Source organism: Schistocerca piceifrons, chromosome 5 (genome assembly GCF_021461385.2).
Source record: "Schistocerca piceifrons isolate TAMUIC-IGC-003096 chromosome 5, iqSchPice1.1, whole genome shotgun sequence".
Classification (NCBI taxonomy): domain Eukaryota; kingdom Metazoa; phylum Arthropoda; class Insecta; order Orthoptera; family Acrididae; genus Schistocerca; species Schistocerca piceifrons.
The window spans coordinates 50596718-50604707 of record NC_060142.1 but is presented as its reverse complement, the minus strand read 5'-3'; the positions used below and the strand labels follow the sequence as shown (position 1 = coordinate 50604707).

At 43.9% G+C, this 7990-nt stretch overlaps 1 pseudogene; it reads right to left on the bottom strand.

The window, feature by feature from the left end:
- Nucleotides 1-7299: 7299 nt before the first annotated feature.
- LOC124799447 lies at nucleotides 7300-7417 on the bottom strand (annotated as a pseudogene).
- Nucleotides 7418-7990: the final 573 nt, after the last annotated feature.

Genomic DNA, 7990 nt, shown 5'->3' with positions numbered 1-7990 from the left:
TGTCAGAGTAATTATATGAAAGTTATTTTAATTTACGAATCGGTAAGTAAGAAACGGATGCTGATCGCCATCTGTTTCGAGGAGACCAGAAGGGCAACAAAAGCAAAACATTTTCCATGGTAGTTTCGGATGAAAATTTAAACCGAAAAAGATGCACTTCTATGTAACCCCAAGGCAAGCAAAGTTTCCAATTACGTGAATAAAAAGCAAATACTTAAGGCTTGCTGTAAGCCCACTATACTGTTGAATGTTTATGGTAGAATGTACTCATCTGAAATGCACAAACCAAATGTCTAAATCACGCCTGCTCTATGCACTTCCGGGAATCACAGTCCACCCGAAAAATACGCACTCAGCACTCTGACTGGCTGGCACTGGCTAAAGCTTTAGCATCTTTCTAGGAAACAGCTGCCCATTCCTGCTCCAAAGATATACCACATCAGCATACAGAGTCGACTAGATTCGGATAATTTTTGCGCTGATAAGTAACTCACGTGTGATAAGCGAGTGCGTGGTTGTGAAAAGCGCTCGCCCTTCAGCAGCCATATTTCAACATGACTGATCCGCCTACACGCTGAGATAATAGGCCTGCATGCCTGAGCCAAGCACTGCTGTCGTCAGCAGGTGATCGCAGGCGTCCGCGACGGGATAAGTCTTCAACGTTTTGTTTCTCATGACAAGGATCGAATGTCGAAACGGTGTCGCTTTGGCGTGCGCTGATCCGATGGGAAACTTCCTGTGCTGAAAACGTCTGTTGGCGTAATGTGGCGTTGCGTGCATCGACTCAGCTGAAAATGACCCTCTGAGGCACGGTAATATGCTGAACAGAGTGGCCTAGCTGGATCCACCTGTTCACGATTGGACGCACAACGTATTCTAATGAACTCCACTGAAAACGCAGGTTTACTTTCACTTCCATTACACTGGTGGCTTTGTCGTTGTCGAGATAGTATTTAGAAAGAGATTTCCGATAAAAAATCAAGTACCCACGCAGACTAAACCTGTGCAAGTCATGAGGATCGTACAAAACCATTTTTCAGAAGTTTTACTTCCACTCATTTGGTTGTGAAGATATTTGTAGTATTTTCCAGTCATTATTTTATCCTTTTGATGGTAACACATAAGAAGTATCTGGCCATAATGTTTCTCGCAAATGAAGTCAGCTCGATCTTTGTTGTTGCAGGCTAAAAAGCTTCCGTCGCATTGCTTTGAATCCTGATTATTTCTGGTATGGAATGGCGGATCCTCGTCTCATCCACAGCAACAACGTGGTGCAAACAAATCTTTCGGATTATTTATAAAGTCGTTCAAATGTTACTTAGAAATTCGTTTACACGTATGCCTTTGGTCAAAAGTCAAGAACTTTCGCAACTATCTTGTGCAGAATTTTCATCCATCATTCTTTCACTGCCTGTACCCCTTTTCAAAGCCCAGGTAGCGTGAAATTATTTTTGAGCAATTCATGTGTGATAACAGACGTCAACTGAAAAAAAAACAAAAGAATATCATCACTTATTGGCTCAGTTTGCCCAACCACAAAGGTACTTTGCCAGTTAGAAGACTCAGACTTTGAATGTAAGAACTACTTCTGTTAACTGACTTCCATGTATTCCCACAGCTTCCAGAGCCCCACTTAAAGAGTGGAAGTAAAGATGCAAAACGTTTGTGAAAATATATTGACCTAAAAACAATTACACCGTAAAAATAAGTGCGATTATTGCCAGCAACACTTTAAAGTAACCGTTTTTGAATAAATTATTGGTAAGGTATATGTTTGTTTTTGGGACCAAAAAAAAACTTTTCTTTTGTTCTGCCCAAGCATGCTGTTCCACCATTATTGGTGTACTACATTAAGTATCTAAATTTATGTCGGGCCTGGCGTTCTAGTAATAAAGCACGTTGTCGGAAACTGGAAGTGTGCTGGATCGATTCCCAGCTGAATCACAGGAATTTACGACCGGCCTTCAATCTAATCTTCTCAACGATGTAGTGTCCAGTGACGACACGTGGTTCGGATTCCATCTTAAACTGTTTAAGTGCCGCGCGGGATTAGCCGAGCGGTCTGTGGCGCTGCAGTCATGGACTGTGCGGCTGGTCCCGGCGGACGTTCGAGTCCTCCCTCGGGCATGGGTGTGTGTGTTTGTCCTTAGGATAATTTTGGTTAAGTAGTATGTAAGCTTAGGGACTGATGACCTTACCAGTTAAGTCCCATAAGATTTCACTCACATTTGAACATTTTCTAACTGTAAGTCCCCTTTCGTGGTGCGATAACTTGAGTACGACTACGGACAGATAAGTCGCCGAAGTGGTGTCCAATTGAAAGACTTTCACCCTTCCATTGAGCAATACGAAATTATTATCTATTGTTATATAACGCAATTATTATTTTGTGTATAGAGAACATTAATCCATTTAGTTCTTGCAGCATTTTCTATATTACTCTTCTTACACTGAAATTTGTCATGTGGGCAACTCAGAGAGGAACATACAGTATTTGACAATAGAACTCGATCTTGTTAGACACAAGCGTCACAAAAAAACAATGTTTATGATGGATGGACAGTCCCAGCATAAATATAGTAATCTTTCCATGTCACTACAAGAGTACGGCAAGAAGAGGACGGTCTTTCTTCCCCATTGCTCAATCTAGTATTATAAAAGGTGATCCCGTTCTGAAAGAAAGAAGTAAGACGAATAACTGTTCGAAGAGTAGATCAAACAAAAATTCAGGTCTGTTGGTATCTTGAGGTGTCAGGTATTCTGCCGGATATCAGCATCGTTCATGCTCGATATTTCGACAGCGTGACTCGTTATCTTCATCAGATGCAACATATGACTACTTGTCGAGCAGTTTTCTTTTTTCTTCTTTTTTACTCATTTCATTTCTCCCTCTTACGGAGGAGGGCTGGCCTTTCTAGTGCATGCATACTCTCACGTCATCGGCCAATGTTTTAAGCAACCGTTTATTCTTTTTTGCGTCTTTATTATGATTGCAGTGATGCTTGGAAGGGTTATTTGGAGGAGGGAATGTTTACTACTGTCTCCCAATTGGGAATGAGGAGGAACTGCAAGGGGCAGTTCTGTCATTTGACTTACAGCTGTGGGGAAATCTCCGAAAAAAACTGGCCAGAACTGTTGATGTTTGCACATTTTGGATGTAGGATATGCTGTCTCGCCGTCCATTCAGACTGTCCACGTATTTGGACCTCTCCTGGATGGTCGCCAGCATGCTTCCGTAGATGGCCAACTGAATCCACACGCTCAAAGAGTGGAACGAGTCCAATATTTATACCTACGGCCTTCCCCCTCCACAGTCGGTTCCAAGCGTACCGTCAGCACTCAGCTCCCACTAGCTGTGTCTCAGACGTTCCCTCTTCGGTGTGGTGGGCCAGGCCGAGCGCTGGTGTTTCGTCTTCAGTCCATTGTCCTTCTCCGAGCGCTGGCGCTCTGTTTTTAATCCGGTACGGTTCTACGTGTTCCTTCTGCGGCCCACTCCCGCTAGAATCGCCCTGCAACAACCTTTTTTTTTGTTCCAGTGCGCCTGGTGTTCTGTCTCGGGTTCATTCCCCACGCCCAAATTCTCAGTTGTTCTTTCTGCGGAGTTCTACTGCTGCCCCCGTTACGTTTTCAGCAACTCCAGGGCAGGAAACAAGGCTCTATTGAGTTAGTGCCGGGTTTCACGATCCATGAGGTTTTCGTCATCTTTATCTCTACAGACTCTCTTGTAACTCTGTCCCAGTGTCTGGGAATCTCTGCCAAAACCTTCGTTTCACCATAGTTGTGGAATGACTGAGTTCCGGACAGTGGTCAGCAATAGCTGATATAGTGGCCTGTGTTAGATGGGTGTGCCTCTGATGTTCTTTCATTCTGGTATCCACTGACCTAATCGTTTGGCAATGTGTGACATGCGACATTGGCAAGATATATTATAAATTCGTGTTTTTTGTAATGTCAGATCATCTTTCACAGCTCCCTTCATGCTCTTATTTTGGTGGATGGACAAAACATACATTCGATGTTATGCTTCCTGCGAATCCCGCTGACTTTGGCAGAAGGACATGTACGCTGCAATCTTTGCACCATCTTGCTCTTTTTGTAGACCATGTGGTGGAGTGGCTGGCTGAAGGGCATTCTGAATTTGTTTGGCAATGTATTGTCACGCTATCTCGATGTGACTAGTTGTATGCTCTGTAGATCACCGATTGTCTGCGATGGATTGCAGCTACAGTTCAGTGTGTATAGGTTTACGGTACATACTGCAGCCAAATGAGCCATCTGCTCTTATTTTGACAAGCACATCCAAAAATGACAGCTGGTCATCCTTTTCCAGCTCGATGGTGAATGAATACTCTGATGGACTGAGTTAAGGTATTCCAAAAACTCTTGATCCCCTGCCTACCATGAAGCCATATAACAAAGGCATCACCCCTGTGCCTGAAGAAGCAAATGGGTTTGTATCTGTCTCTAATGACTCCTCTTCAGATCTTTCCACGAAAATATTGTCAACCACTGGAGACAGAGGACAGACCATCTCTGCTTGTAATACTGGTCTCCATGCAGAAAATAAGTTGAGGTCGGTGCATACCTACATACCTGAACAGGTCCAACAGAGCATGTGAAATTCCTCTGCAGTCAGTACCAATGAGTCTTCCAATGCCACCCTGGTGAACAGGGATACCATATCTAAACTAACCATTATTCAGATTCTGTAATAATTAGTTCCTTGAGACGTTGGAAGAAATCCTCCGAGTTGCGTATGTGGTGGACACACTTCCCTACATGTTGGAACAGCAGTTTCTTCAAGCACTTGGCTGCTGGCTGCGTTGATTCACCAGTGTTGCTGACAGCTGCTCGCAATTTCACACCCTCTTTACGTGCTTTTGACAGCCTGTATAGTCCAAGAGCAGCTGGTGTACTAGGTCGTAATTGTCTGATGAACTTGTGTGGCATATTGACATCCTTCAAGAGAGCCTTGGCCTTCTTTTCCACGTTGTCCATAGGGTCACATTTCAGAATCTGTATGCAGGTTCCTTCAGAAATTAACACACTTCTTAATTTTAGTCTGCTGCAAAACGACTGTGGAGCTCCTTTCGTCTGCTGGCAACACCACAATGCGGTAGTCTTTCCAGAGCCCCTTTAGTGCAGCCTCTCATCACTTGAGATTTTCCATTTTGGAGAGCTTGTTTTGGTGAGCGCTCTGCAGGTCTCCCAGCGAATTTCTTCTGCCACACTGGGTGGAAGTCTGTTGGTTACTTGCTCCAGTGCAATGATGAAACCTGAAATGGTCAGCTTTCTAGGAGTCATTGCGAAGCTGAAACACTGCTGAGTAGTTTCAAAGTGGTGCTATCAAAATGCTTGCCACTCAGGTTAATTACAGTCTGAGTGCAATCTATCAGCTGTGCTTTCTCACTCACGCAGTCGAACTTCACAGACTGGCACACTGAGGTATTCTTCTTCGCGCACGCCCTTAGGGACCAAGTGGCAATGGCTACCCTGTCGCATTCTTCACCTGCTAAGGAGTCTATTTCCTTGTTACCACATCTAACCCGTGGCGCTTGTCTTGAATCCTCTTTCTCAAAATTGCCACGCTCGTCCGACATTTTATCTTCTTCGTCACCCTGTATTTAATGTTATGCTTAATCCTGACGGAAACAAGTACTGCGTCTTAAGTGAATGCGAAGCTGATCAAGATACTTTAGAATTAGACAGATTTGTTGCTTCACACATGGATTGTCGCGAAAACAAAAATAAATAAATAAAACAAAACATGAAAAAGAAGATCTGGTAAAGCATATTCATCGACGAGTCCTCCGAATGTCATGGAAGGATGAAGCATGTGGATTCTGTTCTACTAGAGTTATCAAGAACTGATTTATCATTTTCTTCCTCTTCTTCATTTCCTGTTTTAGGTCGTTTACGGTCTGTTGCAGATCCTATCTTTTCCTCTGTCTTCCTGGATCCCTTTTTCCATTTTGTTTGTATTTATTTATACTAGCAGTTTTTTGGGAACTATCCTTGGTAACTGAAAATAGAAACACCTATAGCCATCCTTATAATTTTATTTTGTCGCTAGCAGTTTCAACGCTTCATTGCGTCATCTTCAGGCTGTCTTTGATGCTGTACAGGTTGATACGATCCCCATGCATAACGCATCAGTTAACAGCATTACTGGATACGCAGATACTATGTCAGCACTCCAACCATCAACTGCCAACTGGTAGCGACAAAATGAATTAAAATAATAACGACGGCTGTAGGTGCTTCTATTTTTTTGTCACGATAGTAAACGGTCGTCGTCCCAGAGACCTCCTCCTAAAATGAAGGCCATACGAAAGCTATTCTTCGTAGGTTATCACTACATCTTTTCATATTTTCTTTCAACTTTCCGTTTACGCTTTCTAGTTTTAGTCTGTTTTTGATATCAGTAAGTCTGATTCTGCCTGTTCTATTACATCGTTGGTCATCTTAGAAGCCTCATCCCCCTTCTCTTGTTATGCATTTTGTTTCCCCTCGTATGAATCACTTGCAAAACTTTAATCACGTATTTGTTATAAAGCAAATCAAAAAACTCCTGTTATTTCGGACATATGTGAAGAACAAAGACACGGATATGAAAGACTTCGGTGCAAAGAAAAGTTAGAGGAGAACGATCACAGAGTCCAGCCTGAAAAGCGTGGGCTAGCGGTACGAGAGAACTTATCGGGAAATTCCGACGTGTCAGTGGCCGGCTAGTACAGTATCGGACGAGAGGCGTGCACTCCCCGGTTACATGTGATTTGAGGGCACACGGACAGAGAGATAAAGAAGCTCTCAACCCAGCTGCAGTTTGTGGTGGTAGGCCTTCTACAAGAGCTAAGGTGATTTGCATAATGCAGGACGAAATGGCTCCAGACTTTTATGCATTTCCAGTACAACCCTTAGGAGGGGCCCTTACTGACTGGTCCACTTCGAATATTTCCACACTTTCAGGATCTGAACGTCAAGGCCTGCAAACCCGTTTGCGGAAATAATAACACTCTACTCTCGGAAACAAAACTTTAACAATTCGCCTTTCAAAATCTCTGAGCGCTGTTCAGTATAAAACATTCCTAACATCTCAATAGCACACACTCCGTCTTCAGGCCACAAGTGGCCCATAGGGACCATCCGACCGCCGTGTCATCCTCCGCGGATAGGAAGGGCGTGTGGTCAACACACCGCACTCCCGGTCGTTATGATGGTTTTCTTTGACCAGAGTCGGTACTGTTCGGTCGAGTAGCTTCTCAGTTGGCATCACGATGCTGAGTGCACCCCGAAAAATGGCAACATCGCGTGGCGGCCCGGAGGGTTACCCATCCAAGTGCCGGCCACGCCCGACAGCGCTTAACTTCGGTGATCTGACGGGAACCGGTGTATCCGCTGCGGCAAGGCCGTTGCCAATATCTCAATAGAACTGCCGGTAACTGAGCGCGTAGCGTAAAATGTCGTATAATTGCGAACTGCAATGACCTGCCCTTTTTTCCAGTCGCCAAACACCCTTCGTTGCTCTGACGGCCTACGATAAACTGCTGCTGGAAGGGGAACAAGTTTTTTCGCATAATCTTTGTACAGTCTCACAGATACGTCGCCCTTATGCCTGTCCACTATCAAGCCATATATTTGCTTTTCTACTCTGCAGTCTGACAGGAGGGAACGTGTTACGAACTTCCACAAGATCTAATTCAGAAATTTCGGCATTCTCTTTGCGATATTCGCTTTTGGTGTCAGCATGCTCATTGAGTAAAAAATATAGGATTTCGAAACGCTTACTGACTTTACATAGGACGAAAACCTCTTAGGGTTCTACTCAGATTGGTTGACAACTAGTCCATTCAGAGTCCTTGAACGCTTCTCTCATTGCTCTCCTTACATTCACTATTAATTGGAGGTGACTTTAATCTATCGAGTGTATACTGGAATGTCTATGGATTCACTGCAGGTGGTATCGACAGACAATCTTGTGGAGAAGTTC